General features: G+C 26.3%; 1 protein-coding gene and 1 non-coding gene across 2 annotated transcripts in view; both read right to left on the bottom strand.

The window, feature by feature from the left end:
- Positions 1-22003, bottom strand: part of LOC123300245 (early growth response protein 1-B-like) — a gene marked incomplete at its 3' end in the record, with an annotated part of 165648 nt that overhangs the window by 56861 nt on the left and 86784 nt on the right. The window lies entirely within an intron of this gene.
- On the bottom strand, positions 4722-4793 carry Trnac-gca. Its single transcript has one exon. It is a non-coding gene; the product is annotated as a tRNA-Cys (tRNA).

Raw genomic sequence — 22003 nt, forward strand, 5'->3', positions numbered from 1 at the left:
TATTAAAAATGTAACCAGCAAAGAAATAATTTTTAAACTTGATAAAAAAAAACATTTTTAAAGTATCTCATTGACGAATGAATAATATATAAATAATTTATTGTTAATATATCACCAATAGTTTAGGTATTTTGACTCGACTTCACCAGATGTTTTAGTTTTTTTTAAATTTACATTTATTATTATTTTAAATTTTTATTTTGACTCATGAAGACAATAAAAGCATTAAAGTATTGTTTATCTCAGACACAAACAATAGAATTGGAATTGAAATAATTAAATATTTTAAAAGAATATGTTTAAGAGATATTAAGAGTTGTTTTACACTACAAAATTTCTGGTTCAAGAGCCGATAACAGTCCGATAAGTATGATAATCATATAGGTAAGGATACATCATTTGACTAGAATTAGAAGAAATGTACAAGAGTTCAACCTAGCTTCAAAATTAACGAGATATGTACGATTTGGGGAAATCTCCTGTTTACTATAAATTGATATCAATGACATTAAGAATGACGAGAGGGTTTGCAAATGGCAAAATATTTAACAGAAGGAATTCATTTTAAACTGGGTTTAAGCAGCCGTTCAATAAAGAGATACATATTAAGTAACCATAGTAATTTAGAACAATGCTGTTCAAATGTATGATTTCTAATAAAAAAATACTATTTTAATGGACTAGTCATTCCATAGACCATTGCTGATTATCTTTAATGATTTTAGTCAAGATTCCTTATATTTTAACAGTTTGACGCTGCTACTGATTTTTTCAGCAGAATTTATTTTTCTCTAGAGGAAGTACTTTTTGTTCCTACCAATTACAATAACTACGAAAAAGCACTGCAGTTATATAATAGCATAAAACTTAAATCTTCTTTTTTGCCAGAGGTTTAAACAAGTTTTTGTTGCTAAGAATAATAAAATATTTCCCGTTCAAGAACATGAAATCGTGTAGTTTGAAACAGCTTTTAAATACCATATATTAAAGAATTAACGTAGTAATTGTTTAGAAATATTTTTGAAAAATAAGATTAAATAGAGATTATTTATGATTGAAATTAGAATAGATTTTGTGTGGGTGGCTTTTTAGGTATGATGTATATTTTTAAGATTTATATGTACAAGCTGTGAGCACGTCTGGACTCATTGCAAGAGAGAATGAATTTTATTTATATTTTACGCAAAATTAGAATATAATTTATTACACAGCCATTTCCTGATCACAATAATCATTCGTTGATTACGCAAATCTCAATTCTACTTCTGCCATTTTCCTAAAACTAACTTCATTTTATGTTCCTTCTAAAAAGCTAAGCAAGAATAAAAACAAGGACACAGGATATCGTGTTAAACTTGAAAGTTTTTCCGCTTTTATGTCAAACAAAAACAAAAAAAATGTTTCAAACAAAAGTTGTAGTAGTTGAGCAATTGAGAAAGCTATTTTTTAATTAGAGCATCCAAGACTCAATTGACCTATGTTGCTGCTCATATACGAACCCAAACTTACTTTTACGTCTACGCTCTGAGCAAGCTATAAAAATTACAGCTTGATATTTCTTTTCGTTTTTGAGTTACCGTGATGACGGATGGACTGACGAACAGAAAACCGAAAATGAACTTATTAGGCGATTTTATGAACACGAATACCAAAAGAATGGGTAGCCTCTACATTTTTTGGTGCTACAAACTTGGGCCTAAACTTAGTATACTTTGATATATATTTCATAAATACAGGATACAAAAATCATTTTTAGATAAGTATTCAAAAAGTGGAATTTTTGTGTTGGAATTAAACTTATTTCATTTTAAATTTTATTCAAAAACCGCTAAAAAATAATTTTTATAAATGATTTTTAAATGAAATATTTTTACAAAAAACCTTTTTTTTACTGAATGAAGAACAGTTAAGTTAGTTATGACTACTTAACGTCTTGTTAATAAATTAAACCCAAAAATATTTATATCAAATAAAATATATAAAATTGAGTGACCACACATAGACCTGATTCTTTTTAAACAAACTACTATAGCAAAAAAAAGATCTTATAATTTTTAGACATTAACAAATTAATTTATGAGTTAGGAGGATAAATTTTTTCTTTTTTTATCATAAATATTTTGTGGTTTTTTGATATAATGTTTTTTAATTCAAATAAAAAAAAATCTAGTGCACTTTCTTTATAAGAACACAGCACATTAGAAGAGTCAAAGTCGTTTTGAATCAAATCCTATTGAACTTTTGATATGACTTAGTTAATTTTTTTTATTCTGTAGTTTATTTGTTAATTTTTAACTTTCTTTTGAATGAAAGAAGGTGATTAAAATATAATTTATTGGATGATTTAATTAATTTGACTTTTTAACTATGCGCATATAAACATAAGGTTGGGCGAAAGATCCGAATCCAATTAATTACAAGATATATGAAAACAAATAGAATTAATTGTTTATATACCTCTGTATATCTGAAATGTGTAGATAAATTTTACGACAAGTTTAACGCTAGAACATGTAATTTTGTACCAAGAAATGTATTCATAAAAAGTTCATAAGATATGCTTTCGTACATTATCAAACGAGCTATTGTACATAATACTCATACATTGTATGTATACGTATACAAATTATACATACACAGCTGCATATTTATAAATAGCGGCAGTTTTTTTTTATTGATGGACAAGAAATTTTGAACCAGGCAATTTTCAAGAGGACGGTTTTTCTTAACATCTATCCAAAATTTAATTTTATTCTGTAAAAAAATAGGTTTACAGACAATCTATTTTCATATATGCTCATGGTATAATATGGAAAACGAATTTTTATCCAGCATTACCGAATAAGTCAATTGAGAGTTAAACTAGTAATATTTGAGCATGTTACCTTTCGCTTTTGCTGTTTTATATTATCGACATTTTCCTTACCTGGAAAGAAACAAAAATAATATTAAAAAATGAACAAAAAACACTAAAAATCTTTCTTTTAAACATTTTTTCTTCATTTACAAATTCAAAATATAATTTCTTTGTCAATTTGGATTCTAGGGCTATTTTCATTTTCTATTCTATTCTATTTTCTATTTATGAAGTCAAATTGCCTGTTATTCCTGCTTTTTACGATGTTCCTGGCGTCAAACATATCGAAACATTTGCGAATAACATTAAGGTTACGAGCCTAAATAATAGAAACAAATTTAGGTAATGTTTACCAGAAGGAAAATATTGCAGTAGTGTTTTAGAATGGGAAAAACCAGCACACAAATTTGTCACTATTCTACGACATCTTGATTTTTTTGACATTTATTGAATTATGTATCGTGATTTTCTTCAATACGTTTCGGTAAACCAACATTACGTTTAGTGACCGAAGAACCTTATGTACTAAACTAAATTTTCTTTATAAAAATGATTAATAAAATAATTTAAATCAACTTTTATTTAAATAAATACCATACATGCAACATAATAACATAATTTAACATAAAAAAAACGAACATAAGTATGTATAAGTTGTAATAGTATGTTGATAAGGTAGATATCATACTTTAACATCCATTTGTTGCTTTCTTTGTTCAGTGATATGTGACAAAGATCATAATTATAATTTTTAAAAATATAATGAATGTTTTTATTTAAATATAAATAAATCAAGTTCTTTTATATATTTATTTATTTACACTTTGTGTTATTTAAAATGAATTGTTTATTAACTTAGAAATGTTATTAACAAATAAGATTTAACTCAATATAGAATTACAGGGTGGCAGAAAAATATCAGTAAAATATAAAACGAAAGTTTTACCAAAAATGATTCAATTAATGAGTATTTAATATGCCTTCTGTTTAAATTTCAAGTCGATTCTCTGTACGGTTTGAGAGAAATTAATTATTAAAAACATCCCTTTTTATATATGGTGGTACATCAAGAATTTGGTGTCAAAATACCTTAAGTACATCTGGAAAAAATGCATTCATTTACAAACATTGAAGAAAAAATGATCTTATTTTTGTAATTTTGTAAGCCACATTCTTCGAGGAATTTTTACAAAATACTATCTATTAGAACTCAATTCATGAACAGGCGAATCACTTAGAAACTTATTCAATAATCGAAAAAATCAAGAAATGAATCTTAAATTTACCTTCACATAAATCAAGAAATGAATCTTAAATCAATCTTCTGAAGTGCCCATTCTAAAAAGCCTGAATGAATCTCAAAATAAATGCCCACACGTTTATGAATTAACTCCAACAACTTTAAAAAAAGCTCGCAAAACACTAACTTTATGTTAAATACACTTCCGTAATTAATTAACTTTTTCACACAATTAATTACAAAATTAAAATTAATTAGAAAATATAAAATTTTAAAAATTGTCCTTTACTTCACCAAAAGTAAATAAGTATAACTAAAATTCAAAACTTCACTTGTTAATCAATATACAATCAATACCTTCAAGGGAGAATGTAGGGGAGAAAACTTGGACTTCTTCTCCCTCTTCAAAATTGATTTTTCACCGTCACGTTTTGGAATTTCTTTATATTTCTGACTCAGTTGAACTTGTGAATGAATTCCTTATGATTGAATCGAGATATTACATAGTCAATGTTTTGGACTTGGAATTTAAAAAACTATTGAAGCTGATGTATTAAATGAAAAAAATTTCACAGCCTATTAAATGAAAAAAAAATTTTTAAAAGTATATAAAAAATTTACATTAGGGGACACCCGGGTTTGAACCGGGGACCTCTCGATCTGCAGTCGAATGCTCTACCACTGAGCTATATCCCCATATAAATATGACAAATATTTCAAAAGAAGTTATAAGTACTTCTTTTTGTACTCTCTGTACAAATTCAAATACACTTTGATCGCATTATTGTGTTACAAATAAATAAAAATTTTTTTTATTATTCTTTGATACACATAAATAAAAAATTTTGCTTGCATATGTCATGTAATTGAGAAAACTTGATCGACAAGTGTCAGTTTTCAGAGATGATAATGTGGAAATTAATTTAAAATTAAAATTTATACAGTACAGAAGGTCATAGTATGAATAACATATCATTTAGAAAATAAGCAGTATAGTCACTATGTAATCTATAGTCTGTTCAACTAGACAACTAGAATTTTTTCTTTATGGTTTCAAATAGCATTATTTATTTACATGATGAATCATTGGGAAAAATCCGATAGTCACACTAAACTGACTATAATACTTAAAGACAGACAAAGTATTTATACGGTCCAGATGATTAGTAGATGATTCTATACTAAAATTGGACTTTAAATTCTTGTTTTTCTTCTGATATAAACCTTCAATTTTCATATCTAAATATGGTTTGGAACAGAAAAACAAGTAAATTGATTTGAAATTTTCTCATCATTGGAAAATTTAGATTATTTTTTATTACAAATTTTTAGGGTCCAATGAAAACCTGTTTTTATTTTTTTCCACCTGTGAACAGCAATTGTATTCATACTAGGTTTTTAATTATTGAATCTCGTGTCAACGCCTCACTTTTAATTTACATGAAATTATTTTCTAGCAGGTGTTGGATACAGAAAATTGAATTTCCACGTCATTTCAGCAAAAATTTTATCCACCAAAGTTAATATATCAAAATAACTCCGAAAATATTAAAGATTGCACAAAATTTTACTTTCTACAATTTTGTATGTATTCGAAGTGCAATAGTTACGATGACATTTGATATATACAGGTTATTTAAATAATTAATTCCATAATTTAAATAAAATTACGATTTGTCTCAATTTAACCAATACTAATCGATATTTATATAAAATGAAAGCAATTATTTTTGATCATTAATTAAAGAAATTTTTCATTTAAATAAAAACGAATTATATAATGCAAAAATTTCTAAACGCAATAAAAAACGAAAATAGTTTTTACTATTTGAAAAACAATACGCCAAACTGATTTTTGATTTAATGATTTCATAAAAAAAAAGTAGAAAAAAGATTTCGATGTTGGCACGTAATAAACACACTTAAAAAAATGTTATACTTAATTTTTTGTTTTTATCTATACAAAAATTTCTCTTCCAATAAATACCAAAGTCTTTTTTTTTTGTTTTATAAATTACACCAGGAGCTAGGCTGCCCAAATTTTGATTGTCCGTTGGGTGTCTGGCAAAATAGACGATGTATACCAACTATAGACAAAATATTGAATGCTGAAGATTTGGGGTCTACGAAAAACGTTCTATTAAATCGATCGAAATCTTGACTGTTGTTTGTGCCTTATTTTAGTATCTTGACAGTAAAAACTGGGAAGAGATGGATCTTCTAGTTTTGTGCTTGCATGGTTCTCACAAAGCCAGAATTTCTTCGGTTTGATTGAAATGGTTATTCTGAGGCGAAGCACTTAGCACTGATAACACCAGGCTCACTGATTCACGGAAGGCTTATTACATTTTTTGAATCTCGGCCATCAATTGATTGACTTACAAAAGCCTGTCTTGAAGAAATTGGAACTTCTGAAATTTTGTTGCCATACTATGTATCTGAGTGGACACTGTAACTTTTGATCCTGCTCACGATAAAAAATTCATTAGCTTGGCTCTTGGTGTATATAAGCATTTTGCTTGTTGCTCTGTGGCCATTTGATTGCAACTATACAACTATTTCCAAGCTAAGCTAATTCAGCGCCAAGTGTTGTTATTTAATGGTGACGTTTTAATTGTACGGTATATTAGTAAAACTGTCAATCAATAAATCATTGATACACGTTCGTGTGTTTTTTTGATTATGTTCTTTTATTTTCTTTTATATATCAATTTTAATTTTAATTCTTTTTTTAATTTATTTTTATTAAATTCAACTAAATTAGAGCAGTAAATTTTTTATTTGAATTAAAAAAAGAATATCTATCTATATAGTCGGGCTTTTGATCAAACTATTTGTAAGATGTCTTTTATCGATTTCTATTGACAAATATTTATAATAAAGATATACTCATTAATTACCTGATATAGGATGACTCGCTTGAAATGGAGGATAACTTTTGAAGGTGATAATTGAAGGATATTTACTATTTTAAGTAAATAACTTTATTAAACAATGAAATATCTCAAATTCTGGAGATTTTGAAAATATTTGAAAAATTGTGTTTATTTTCTATTTAGTTATTTTGGCAAAAAAATCATAATAGAGTCGTTTTGATGGCTCACCCATTTGTTCAATATTTTGGACGATATCTCAGAAATTATTCACTCAATGGTTAAATTTTTGGCGTGATTTTATCAATTTTTTAAAATTGCAAGAATCGTGAAACATTTTTGGATAAAAATTCGAAATCCAATTTGGATAAATATTACTCTAGTGTAATTTTGACTCAAAAATTACAAAAATTGGGTTACAACAACGATCTGATGAACGATGTCTGAGATATTACCTAAAATCATATACGAGGAGTAATAATCTCGACTGCTTAGAGTAATTAAAACTCATAATGCATAAATGTGATCCGTAATTTAAAATTTTTTGTGCTTTAAATAAAAAGCAATACAAATTCAACAGTAAACCTGCTAAAGTATTTTCTTTAAAGTGTGTATGAACTTTATAATCACTTGTATAAATAAAAACAGATTAATATACAACTTAATTGTAAATTAACAACAAAAAAAATAATTAAACAGATTTACACTCACAGATAAATGCCAGGCATTATTTATTAAAGGTATATAATTAGAAAGTTATTAAATAAAAAAAATAAAAAATTAAAATTAAATCACAAAATGAGAAGCCCTTTTTTTATTTTGTTAAATTTAATTTTAATACCAAACATATTATTAAAAATTACATATTATATATTAGTTAAAAAACGGTTTGATAATGTAGGGTTCTGTATAGTTAGGTAAGTTATGTTATATTTATGTATATTTTTTTAAGTGTGAAAATGTTGATTAACATCTCAAAAAACCAAGTTTTTCAAGAAACCAATTTGATGAAGAATTTATTCTGTATATTTTAGTATATAAGTTTTAATAAATCGATTTTTAATTTAATATCCGTATGTTCTCATCTTGTTTCTTTAAAAACGTATTTAATTAATGAAATTGTTAACGATTAAGATAATCATCTGATAATTAGTGTTTTTTTAAGTTTATTAAATATTAATTTTGAGAAGATTTATTATTAAAATTTTGTTTTAAATATTATAAAAATATCATATTTTCTAAAACTGTTTTTTGAAATTTATCTGTTTCGCTGAAAAACATTTCTTCATTGAAAAAAGAACGTGATATAGCGAGGGATACTCGGTGGGAACTATGTTCCTTTGCTTCCTTTGAACATAGACAAATATAGAGAATGATGATGACTCCTAAACCTAGAATGCCTAGAAATTTTATTCTGAATATGAAGAACGTAGTTATTTTTTTGGAAGGCTTTTTGGGCTAAATAAATTCATTCCATTCAACCAACTAAAAATATTAAGTCATGATTGAACAGAAAATATTAAATAATTTCTTCAAAAATAAAATAATTTTTATGATTTATTACAACATTATAACATCATAATCGCCATTATATTGTAAATCGACACACACAATATATAAACCGACCGCGCTAAAGAAACACAAAATCATGACAAATTGACCAAATAAAATCAATTTAAATCCGACATTTATTTATATTTATATATATACAATAAAAAATATTATGTATTTTGTAATTTTATAATTTTGTTCGAGTACCACAAAAAAAATTTTAAAATACAGGGACCACGGTGTTTATAAATTTTGATTCTTCTCGTTTTTTGTCTTCGCTATTATATTATTTTAATATGTTAATTGATATGAGTTAAACTTTGTTGCTGCGGTAGACCATAGATGGGTGCGTAGCGAATAAATCGTATTCAATTTACCAAAAAAATAATAATAAAATCGTACAATAAAAGATATTTATTGATATGAAAAGATATTGTATTTTTATGTTATTTATTTAATGTATTGGGACATTAAAATTATATAATTATGATGTAATAACTTTTTGGAAATACATAAAAGAAATATATAAGTCACTGTTGTTAGTTGAAAAGAATTTGATTCACAAAAATTTGGGCCACATAAAGCGTAAAATCAATTTGTTATACAAAAAAATAGTGGTGCTATGACAGACAAGAGAAACATCGAAAGTTCCTGAGGGGCAAGTGGTTAACATTCGAAAAAAAAAATTGATAAACTCATAAAAATGAATTCAAAATGACTCAAAATGAATATTTCCGGGTATTTTTCGGGGATACTTTCTTTATTTTGTACAAGGATGAAAAGTAAGCGCCTAAATTTTTCCAAGAGGAGCTATACTGATCGTATTTTGGACTTCTAAACTACCTCAATAAATCAATTAGATACTATTTGAATGACGTATTTTAAAATAAAAATAAAAACTTTCTTTACGAGACATTTTTTTATTTCATTGAATGAAATCGATATAACTCATTGATTGATTCTCAATAATTTTATAATCATAGACCTGTAGTTTATATAAACCCAAAAAAAAAAATCAAATATTCAATAATAATTATAGTTTTTATTCATTTAACAACATACAAAGTTAATTTAATTATTTGTTAAATTACTATATTTTAAATCACTATTTTACCGACAACTTTTTTTTTTATTGTGGTAGGTTTGTTTCTTGAGTAATAGTCTTAGGCACCAAGAATTGGAGAGGCTTTTGTTTCCGACGATTGTACGAACTGTGTCAAAGGGAGGGACAGAATAGCAAAGAGATAAAGTTATACAAAGTAGAAGACAAAATTGCTGCGGAATCTCTTAAACTTAACTTAACTTAAGAAATATATATCGGATAATAAATGGCTGGTATTTAAACCAATTTCTCGAGCTTTGTTCTTTTTCCAACCATGAATGTCCTGGTTAAGAAGTATTATTGGAAATAACCTTAAAAATCATTACGATATCTCATACCGTTTTGTTTTTATTACTAATTAAAAATTTATAAACCTAATGTAATCGTATGGACCTTTATTGTGGGTCCTGTAGACGTAGGATTTCAATAAACCGTCCGTCAATATGTTATACTTTTTAAAATATGATTTTATTAAACATGATTTTACGTATCAAAGATATTCAATATTCAACAAACTCGTAACGCAGGATCTGCGTTAGCTAAGTGAATTCCCTCAGAGTTAGAAAAAAAATAAAACAGAATATTGCATATTTAATTTTTCAAGAATTTTTAATTCGAAAGCTAAGGGCTTAGAGAAAAAATCACAAGAATTCTTTTTGCTTAAAACTGATCAAAAAATACAAAAATATTTTTTATTTAGAAAAAATTCAAATTTTTGGTCATCTACCCATCTCGATTTTTCTCATTAATGAACTTTACCTTTCAAATACCAAAACCCTTCTTGATACCAAATTTTATTCAAATCGGACTTAAATTGCGACCGATTGAGAGTTTATGATGATCATTTTTGACATCTATTAGATAGGATTGATAAACATTTAAAGATATTTTTTTCAAAATTCTTCAGTACAAAATCAATAGCTACCCATTCCCTTTGGCAAATCGCTAATAAAACTTACATGTCAATAATAAAATTATTACAAACTCATTGAATTATGTGTTTAAATGTGATACTTATGTTAATAAATGATAATTTTTCTAACCTTAAGCAAAATAATCTTGTTTTTTTTTTTATTATAACATTTAATCTGAATTTAATGATGGGTTTCGGGACTTTTTAATAATAAGATCAATATATTTAACTATTAGGAAGGGAAGGTCCGCTATATCCATTTCAAAGTGTATCACCCAATGAGTATATATTTTACTTTTTAAACTTTCTACTCATAAAAAAAAAAAATTACAAAGTGAATAAAAAACGGTGGAAAAATTAATTATAAGTTTTATTAGATTACATAAAATGAATTTTTTTTTGTAGGTATGTTTATAGTGTGAAATTTTTGTAATTAATTATCTGGCCGAGCCTATGTTAGTGAAATAATGCAGAAAAAATTATGGAAAAAAGTTTCTGCCTACACGGTAATTACATGTTTTCATTGCTACTGGGATAACCATAACACTTTCGGAATCTGCACTGTAAAAAATAGTAACTGTTGCAAGAAAACATATTTCCTTGAAAAATTGTTATGCAGTCAAACACTTACTCTCTTGAACTAAGGACGTTCCTCACTAAGTGAAGTATGAAATTATACTTCCATTTCAAATTTTCAAGGTAAGTTCTGTTAGAACTTGGGAAAATTATACGAAAATTGAGAGTAAAATTTCGATATTGATGCCTAAAGATTCAGAGAAAATCATTTTATAGAAGAAATTACACACAAATGCCATTCATTTCATCACTTTAAATATATTTTTTGGAAAAACGAGTGACGCTTACTATAATTTTCTTTATAGGAAAATATTTGTCATGCTTTTAACTCATGAATACCAGTTTTCCAGATTAATTTTAAGAAAATCAGCCTTGTTACATAATAAAGCAAACCTTCTTTACGCGTTAACCCAAGAATTTTTTTTACTATGTAATAATTTTTATTTTCGACAGCATATATGAGACATTTAATTTTACCTAATTCCCAGATAAATTTTAATATTTTTTTTATCATTTACATAACGGTATCGTAATGTGATCGATATTAAATTATAATATTTTATTATAAAATTTAAATTAATAAATAATTATAATTAATAAAAATATTATGATTATTGATTTTTTTTATCGATTTTTATCTATTTATGTTAGTTTTAATTATTAAAAAATAAAAATCAATAAAATATATGTAATAAATGAAATCAGGTATTTAATAGGTGGTTATTTTATTTCTAAATTGAAATAACAAATTTAGATGTTATAGGTTTTAAATACTTTTTTTATAGGTAATTTTTATTTGAACAAGACAAAAAAATATTTCCAATATGAATTTTCTTATACGAAAGCTGGTGTAATGGAAGCCCCATCGATTTGTGTTCATCAAAATCGCAAACAAAATGCAAACTTACTATATCTTGAAAATAGGAAGTTAAACGTAACTGTATGAATTAGAAATGTTTTTTGAAATATTTCGAATTTAATTTAAGTATCTCCTAAATTGAAATCGTGAATAATAAATATTGATCGATCAAGCGATGAACCGGACTTTATCAAATGATAGATAACGTTGAAATAAATTTCTTAATAAATTTATAGCCAGGAAAACTTTCTTTTCTCGATACTTGGGGTTAAAATTTCGGAATAAAAAAGACATTTGTAAATTTTGCCAATATGAGCTAACGCTTCTTCATGATTTGAAAAATGATAAACCTGTTTTCAGAAAAAAATCGCAAACTCCACTGACTTTATATTTTTGATTTCAATGCTGATCAAATAATAAAAATATATTGAAAATATTTTTGTTTCTGCATCGTTACAGTTTTTAATATTGATCTACATTCAAAATAAAATTATCTTCTCAAAAAACAGTTTTGAATAATAATAAAATTAACGCATGACTAGCTTGTAATCAAAGCTACTTTTTGCTTTTCTGTGTGCTCGTGTGATGGTAATTAATAAAATTGAATGAAATGAATTAAATAATTTATCGATCTATAACAGTTTGTATTTGGTATCGATAGTAATAAAAATGTCAAAATTTTAGGTAATAAAAAAATAAAAATTCAATTATCACTTAGTTAAAAGTACTAACGATATATAAAATTTAATAGGTTTGCCAATATAAATGCGTGGATAAAAGGCTTGAATTTTTTTTATACGAACTTGGACTAAGTCTATACCAATTCTGAAAATATAAGGGTTTAAATGACTTCAAAAGAAGGCATATTAAACATCCGTGTCATTGGGAAAACGGTAGAAGGATAGTACAATTTATGTAACTTTTTTAAAATTTAAGAGCCAGATGGTAAATTGTTGCAAGGTTTATTTTCTGAAGCTTTGCTTATTTTCAATTGAAAAATATGTTTTCATTCTCCATTCTGTTTGAGTATGCTCTAAGTATGTTCATTTTCGAATTCGACGGACAAGATAATGATACGATTTAACACCAAAATTTTCTAAAAGCCCGGCAGAGAAATTTCATCATATAACTGTATCTTAAAGCAAAAAAAATTTAAATAACAATTCGTGCGCGATTCGTTTACAAAAAAAAAAAAAAAGGTATCGAGTGCGATGCGATATTGAATTAAATAAGCATAACAAATTTATGATATATGACTTAAGCTTCTTAAATAACACAATTCATTTTAAATTGCGCTACGCTTGAAAGACGTTACAATTGACTTTATAAAAACCTATGGTGGACTGTGGTGGTGATATCTATAAAAGAAATGTTAAAAAGTGGATCATCCATTTTTATACCAAGCAGAAAAAAATTCATTGGTCGAATGCTAAACGTAATGAGATGACGGACATTATAGAAAAAAACACAATGGCATATTATTAAATACACTTTTGATCAAGAAAACTGAACTGTCTTAAATTTATTATTATTCATGATACATTTTCAGCAACCTATTTTAAGAAATTTCAAATGGTGCCCTAGAACTGGCACTAAAAACAAAGCACCGGTCGATTTATACATAAAAACGTTAAGAAATGAATTAAATACGATTAAGAAAATAAGTAATTGGATATTCTAAGCTCTTGAATCAATAACGTTCAATTTATTTTGAATTCTAGTGTACTATAGCATCGTCCATCAGATAATGTTATTGCACATTTTCTAACCGTTATTAAACAATAATAATGATAATAACATAAGATGAATGATATGACTGTGGTACGCTTATGAGCTCAACTAGCCACAACTTAAGAGCCATACTCACAATTCACTGAGCTGAGCGTATTCTAATAGGCTAACAGCCGGGTGTAATACTTAGACAATCATTTCAGAAAGATTAGACTATTTTTAACGTAATGAATGAGATTTATAAAAGTAGAAGTTTTATACTTTTAAATCTATAGAAGGTGGAGTATGGGTATGGGTATGGAGGTTAGCGGGCCATGCTCGAGGATCGCACCTCGAAACAATGGTTCAGAGCACCTAGCCAAGTAGACCCTTGTACTCTATCCTCGCTACGCTTTTAGTGGCTATTATAACCAACTAATGTACTGAAACCCAGGATTTGCCTAGCGCTGAGTTTCCTAATTTCTTCTGGTTCGACGATGGCCGCACCAAACCATTTCCTTCGTTGCTGTGTGAGCGCCGGGCAGTAACAGAGAAAGTTAGAGTAACACTATATCAAAAATGTATGGCCTGATTCAACATTTGCTACTCACAACATGTTGTAAATCCAATTTAAAATGATTAATTACATGAAAAACTTTCGTTGGGTTTTCTCCAAAAAATTATTTTGTACGTTTAAGTAGCCAAATAAAAATAGATTTTTATTCACTCATCCAAAACGTAAGTCTCAAATATTTTCATACACGCATTTTTTTGGAAACGTCGCCTTAATATCCGATCATCATTAAGGTAAGATAACTTCTCGAATTCTTAGCCATTCCGGAATAATAGTCTAGCCCTACACCCGGCCCTAGTTCAATAACTCTCTGACGTATTTGATATGAATATACAGACGATCTATCTTCTCCAACAGTTTTTGTACTTTTCTTTTTCTAATAAAAGTTTTTTTACTTAACTTGAGGCATATTTTGTGCGCTCGTCTATAAATATTGTAATCATTTTTACTTCTTACTTCAAACATCATCATCATTGCTTATATTGCTTTGCTCGACATTGAGTGTAATGCGCTCAGCCAGCTTCGCTTAGCTTAGCTCAGTGTACATAGAGTGTACTTACTTACAATGTAAACACATTCCACTAGTGCGATGGACCGTATTTATTTAAAGTACATATACACTACATGTTAAATGTGATATTTTTGCTATTATATTAGTGTTAGATACATGCGAAACTCATTTAACGCGGTCATGGATAGTATTATATATATATACAAAGTAGAACTGCGTTAATATAGGTAAGCCATTTATGATGCAAGAAAGTCAATTCCAATTGAACAATGAAACCTGATTTTAATTGTGTCATATAAATGAGCCAATTGATTCAGTTAGTGAAGATCCTCTAAGATTTTAGGTCAATCTGCTTTTACGAAACGAGTTGCGCAAAATGTAAATATTGATTTTTGTAGTTCTATTTCAATAAGGGCCTTTTTTCAATTCCGTGACAAACGCCATTATATTGGAAAATTCGTTAAAGTTATTGCTGAAAAATATATGTTATTTCAAGAAAATGGCCAATAAGTCACATATTTTGCAAATTTTTTGTGGTTTGGCGATATCAAATGATCAAATATATACGACAAGATTTTTATCAATAATGCTTCGCTACCAGTCTATACCAGCAGGTTTCAATCATTGCAGCCGCTTACCGCTAATACTCGAGAGGTTACAATCGATACAAACCCCTGAAAGCGTTACCAGAGATCACATCAAAACCATCCATTGACATGCGAATAACATCATTTTACAAATTTGACTCTAATAAGTGGCGTTTTGTGAGGGATCCTATAAATGTGAATGCAAAATTTATTCTTAAATCAATATTATTGATTTTATATCCCATTTGCATGGTTGTCAACGTTAATAGGTAGTTTTTTTTGTGTGGTTTTATTTGAATTTTATTGATAGCATAATTTTTATCGATCTGTTACTTTCATATAAAAGTTTTAAGCTTTAGTACGTTAAAATACTTCTATATCAGTTGCGCTGTAATTAAAGCCGATAAAGTTGTTTTGTTTAAAGATAAGACAAAAGTTTGAAGAGCCAAATTGAGATACATATTAATATCTAAAACGTTCTTCGGTTCGAACGTGGAAGTTAAACTTATGTCGAATAGACGTGGAACAAGTTACAAGGCTGAGTATTCTTTAGTTTTGATTATCTGGTTACTTCCTTCAGACAACTAAAATGACTATGTCGATATAGAAAATGATACAGCGATACAATAACTTGGTAAGGAATCCTGCCGTAAACAAACTTGAAAGATTAGACAAGTGAAAGAAAAAAATTAAGTCTTTTTAGAAGGTATCTTTTGATAGATGCTTTTTTCATAAAATAATGGTAAAACCATTGATAAAAAACCATGAATTGCATGGATTTTTCAACATATAAAATAAAATTTAAAAGCGTAAATTACGATCATATATATATATATATATATATATATATATATATATATATATATATATATATATATATATATATATATATATATATATAAACATTTAATTACTCATAAAAACTTATTTTTAATTATCAATAATTAAGTACAACGATTTTTTTTCCTTACTAAATAATTTCCGCATCATCGAATATTTTCTAATATAGATTCTAATGAGACGATTTTTATTGCTTTGTGGACATTTTTTTATCAATATATATACACGAAGAAATTTAATTAGTTCTGATAAATCTATATTAAAAATTCTTTATATATTTTTATGGCCATTAAAATAATTGAAAAATGTAATAAAATTCATAAAATTTACACTTGGTAATTAATTTATATAATTTATGTCCATCATAGTCCGGTGTATCAAAATTACTATGGGAAATATTCTTTTCGAAAAGTCTTATAACGATCTGTGAATCTGAAATATATTGAAAATTGTTTGTTTTTCGAGAAAGAAGTTCTTCAATGGCTGAAATCGAAAAGATCTAAGCAAAGACTAAAAAAGTCCAGTTCATCAAAAACTTGCCGGATGTTAATTAATTGCGCATTTATTTTCAAAACAAACGATATTAAAATATTAATTACTAAATTAATAATTTTCACTGAAATACAATATAATATAATATTTCTTATTAAATATACCATAATTATAAAATATAAAATTAAAAGATTTATTATTGAGTTAACCTTTCATCAATTTCTTTCAAAAAGTCTCATTAAATTAATAAATACATGCTCATAAAATTATTAATAAAACAATTTATTAATTATAACACATAATATTTATATTAAATTCTTGTTCAATTAATTTAATAATTATCAATTAAAATTTTATTTAATATAACAGAAATTATTTATTATAAAATATCATTTTATAGAAACTCATATAAAGATTTTCTGTTCATTTTAGAAACTAATAAACGTAAGATTCACGGAAATTGAATACAGTGTTCGAGAGTTGAATTGGCGCAGTCGGTAGGAAAATTAATATCAGCATCTCTAGGTGTTTTTCGGTTTTAAGATCATGCTATTCGGGTTATTATTTTTGTTTTGAAGTTACAATATACTCGAAATGATTAAGCATTTTAAAAATTTAAAAAATGTTAAATATATTAAAACAGTTATGTTTTTTTAGATTTTTTTTTCCACTATGGTAAAAATAATTATCTGCTAATTACTTGATAATTATTTGGTTGCATGCTTAAAGAGACCCTAAGACAAATTAACTGTTTTAAGAATAATATAACAACAAAATTAATTAAATTTATGTTTGAGTATAAGCTCAAAGAATTCATTATACCCAGAGAATGTTTCACATATTATGTGGTTTTTTGTTTTACTTTAAGAAAGAATTTTAATATTAATACTTTAATAATTTTCTTGTTTAGATTTTATTAATTTATTAAAATAAACGAATTTGTTGGGTAAAAAGAATGTTTTAAGATATGTCCACACAAATTTCGTTGAAATAACGGAAATGAATCTCCGATTAAAAAATATTTATGTGCAATTTAACTGGTATTCATATAACGTTTACTTTGCGACATTTTTAAACGTTTTCCGGGCCTCCTCAAAGAGAGAAAATTACTAATATTGATTCTAGGCAAAGGCGTAGGTACTGGATTTAAAAGCTTTCTTCATGTGAGCCAAGATTATTGAATTATTTCACATATAAGAAAAATTTAATGTTTAATTTTTTTCTTACATTATTTATTTTATATAAACAGAATTTAATTAACCTAAATATTTGGAGATACAAAAAAAAAAGTTGTAAACCACAATGGATACCAAAATAAATGATGTTTATTCATTTTGGCTTTATAAATTATTATAACAAAAACATTTTTAACCATCTTGCGAGAAAGTTAAGGTTTTCACCCTGAAAAGAGAAGGTTTGTCTGTGCGATCGTGAATATGTTTATATTTCACTTAATTATTTTGCTAATTTTCATTTACTATATCTTTTATTATTTATTTTCTTTTTTCTTGTTGAGTATTTTACTTAATAGGCTTTCGATATGCATTTTTTGAATGTATAATTTGGTTCTTACAATTGGCTTGGAATAAACACAATAAATAGAATTATCAGGAAGTTCTTGGTCTAGCTTCTAACAGCCATTTCCTCAAGTTTTTTTTTAAATAAAATATAATATTTATTTTATTTCCTTATTATTTAAAACTCATTTTTAAAATAGATTACTTCTAATTGAATAATTTCCATAGTTTGTGTGTTTAAACCATTTTAGAGAGATAAGTAGAAGAAATTTTTGGTCATTTTTTTATGAATTATTTAAATAAAAATTATCTCTCGAGTTGAAAAAAACCTCAATTTCTTTAATCTAAATAGAAAGATGAATAATAATTTTAAAAATTCATCATTGTTTAGATGAATTAGTGATGCGAAACGAAATTGATAAAAAAATATTGATTATTTTTTGAAAATAATTGATGAATCTATTGGCCACATAATTATACAACCGCACGAAAAAAATCGCCAAAAATACAAACTAGTGCCGTAAGGTGTAATTTGACTGTCTTGATTTTCAATTTCTGGTCTCTGGTGAGTGGATTTCTCGAGAATAGTTCATCGGATAGATTTTTCGCAAATGTTTTCCAATACAGTACACCTTTGCAAAATTTGAAAACAATTTTACCCAAAAATTACGACAATCACAGCCATTTGGACGTATTACTTACATATTTCAAACAAGCTGATATTCTAAGACCCATGCGTTGGATCGATTTTTTTCTGTGTTATTGCTTTTTCTCAGATCAAATGTTACTGTCAAAATTGGAGCTAAAAATTTGAATTTGTTAAAGCCTTTAAATATAAAAAACCTCAAAATTTGTCCGGATCGGCTGTGAATTAAAAAAAAATTTCATAATATCTTCAATGCGCTGATTTTTTGTAAATAATTAATGTTCAAATGTCGGTTAACTAGAAATATTTTCAAATTTTTTAACTGAATTACTTACATGACCGATAATTAATAATAAACACAAATTCTCTATTGAAAAAACATGCTCGAATCAAGTAATCTAAGTAGTTTTACAACTTACAAACACTTAAAAAAAAATTTATAACATTTTTAGATCTTGTATTTAGATTAAAAAACTAAAATACAAAAATAATTCTTCAAAAAATGTGTACCTAAACGTTTTACCTTTAACAGAAGAGATTTTAGATCTTTGTATGTAAAACAAATTTTTTTTGAATGTACTTAATTTGACAAGACATTTCTAATTTTTTTTGAAGGTATGTTACAATTTTTGATTTTGATTAAAGTATTGTGTAGTAGCTACAAAAGTATGCGCGGATCACAGCATGACGGAATCTATTTTTTGATATTTCAAAAATGAGTAACGAAAATAATGCCAATCATAGTTTTTTTTCAAATGATATATTGTAAAAGTGATTTCGAAATTTATTGAAATTTTGATGTAAAAAGTCCTAAAAGTTCTATTGAGCCATTCATTTTTGTTTGAAAACTGGTTGTTACCAATTCGCAAACTAAAAAAGCATGAAATTTTGCAACTGATTTGAAAGATTCCAAAAATCGTTCAAGACTTAAAACTCTATTTATTGACCATAATAATCTTTGTTTACCACTCTAAGAGTAAAAATTTTGACTCACAAAGACTTTTAACTCATCAGAAAGAATTATTATTTATATTTTATTAATATTTTAAATCAATCGTGAGTAAAATGCTCATAACGTGAGTGCTATCAAGATTTATCAAAATCGTATTGGTAGAAAAATTCGACAGATAAAAAATCGGAAAATAAAAATACGCTGTAAATTGCATATTCGATCTAGTGATAAACTCCCCTAGAGGAAAAAAAATTTAATACTCACAACCAGAATATTTGTAATAATTTTTTATCAAATCTAATAGATCATAAAATATGTAAATTATAAAAAATTTAAATTCAATAAATAAAATCAATGACCAAGCCTTATAATAATAATTATTTATTAAATTTTTATTTCTGGTATTGTCAAACGATGAACATGCGTAAAAAACAACATTTGATATGTGCCAATAAGTTTGAATTGTGATATTTACCGAGCAAGTAAGCGAAGCAAAGATCATCAAAAATTGATTGGCTCCAACTATGCTCATGTCTTTGGTAATCAAAGAACCGAATACATATATTAAATTTTGTTTTTGATGATAATTAAGATAAAATTGTCTTTTGAAAAAAAAAAATTGTATGCAACATTTATTTTATTAAATGTTTTTTTATTATTATTTTCTAAATTAAAAATCTTTTTAGGTAATCTTTTTATAATTTTAATATTATTTTTATTTATTATTTATTGTTTATTAATATTTCTTTATTTAATTAATAATTGTTTATTGAAAATAAACAATATATTCATCATATCTGAAACCAATTTTGTATTTATTGGATAAACTATTCAAATATCCAATTAATTTTTTTTGGCAACTTTCTCTTAAGAAGATTATGGCTAGACGTCTATTTGATCAGTTTAGTCCTTACCATGGCTTCAAAAATGATCATACGTGATTTCTATCAGCAATGATATTCAAACAGTGTAAGGTAAGGTAGGAGAGCAAATCGAATTTCCATCAATTGAGGAAATTTTGCCGTTTTATCGAAATGTTTTTTATTAGCGATTGTCAAATTATTATTTTGAATAAATCAAATACTGCCAAAAAGGTTTTTCCTGTCTTTTTACCAAATTGGTTGTAATTTACAGTAATTTCTTCAATCTTGGAATAAAAATTTGTTTACTAACATCGAAGGTTCTAACAAGGGGATAAAACTGTGTGTCTTCTAAGTGTTGCGTTTTAAAAATTCCATATTTTCTAAAGTGTACGTGATTGAAATGTTCAGAGCTACAGTACGAAAATGTTTTTCTTAGGAAATATGTCTTTGTTAATGTCCCTATAATCAAGATTCCACTGTTCGTCCGCCCGTTTGTCTGTGGCATCGTAGCGCCTAAACGGATGACCCGATTTTGATTTTTTTGTGTCGATTGAAAGGTAATTTAATGTAGAGTGTTCTTAGCGATGTTTCAAGTAGGACTTTATGGTTTTGTACTCGAAAAAATTAAAAAATTTTCGATGTTCACCAAAATCGGCTCACCTTGGAAAAGGTTTTAAGAAAAGCGGTAATTTAATGGAGATTCTTAGATATGTTTGAAATGCGACCTTAGGGTTCCGAGTCCGAAAAGTTTTTGGAAGTTATTTTAATTTTGTAAATTTTACTTGTTATAAGGCTTTTCATATTTGTCACGTTAGAAAATTCAGGGAAAATTCATTTAATGGGCATTTATTCAAGCAGATATCGCATGATATTCATTGACACTCTGTATAAAATAAATATATATATAAATAAATGAAAATTGCTCTATTAAAATAGATTTCTCTATATACCTACAAATAAAATAATTTTTTAATAAAAAATAATTTTATAAAAATATATTGAAAATTATATTATTACCTCTAAGCTAAACTAACTAACTAACTCTACTACAAGAACTCTAAGTACTTTATAATAATAGCTCGCTCGTTCTATGGCTCGCTTATACTTGTTACTTTATTTGTTGCAGCTGATAATAAAGCCTTATTATTAAAAACAATAAAAATAATTATATTTATTTATTTGTGGTAAAAATCTTTGAATAAGAAAAATAAAAATACTATTATAATAATAATGAAACTAGAATGGTATAACTTTTAGAAGATATAATGTACACGTGTGCGATGTCTTGTTCGTGAAAGTTCGTAAAAAATATTATATAGGGTAATTCAGAATAACCACCC

This window comes from Chrysoperla carnea, chromosome 5 (assembly GCF_905475395.1).
Source record: "Chrysoperla carnea chromosome 5, inChrCarn1.1, whole genome shotgun sequence".
Lineage (NCBI taxonomy): Eukaryota > Metazoa > Arthropoda > Insecta > Neuroptera > Chrysopidae > Chrysoperla > Chrysoperla carnea.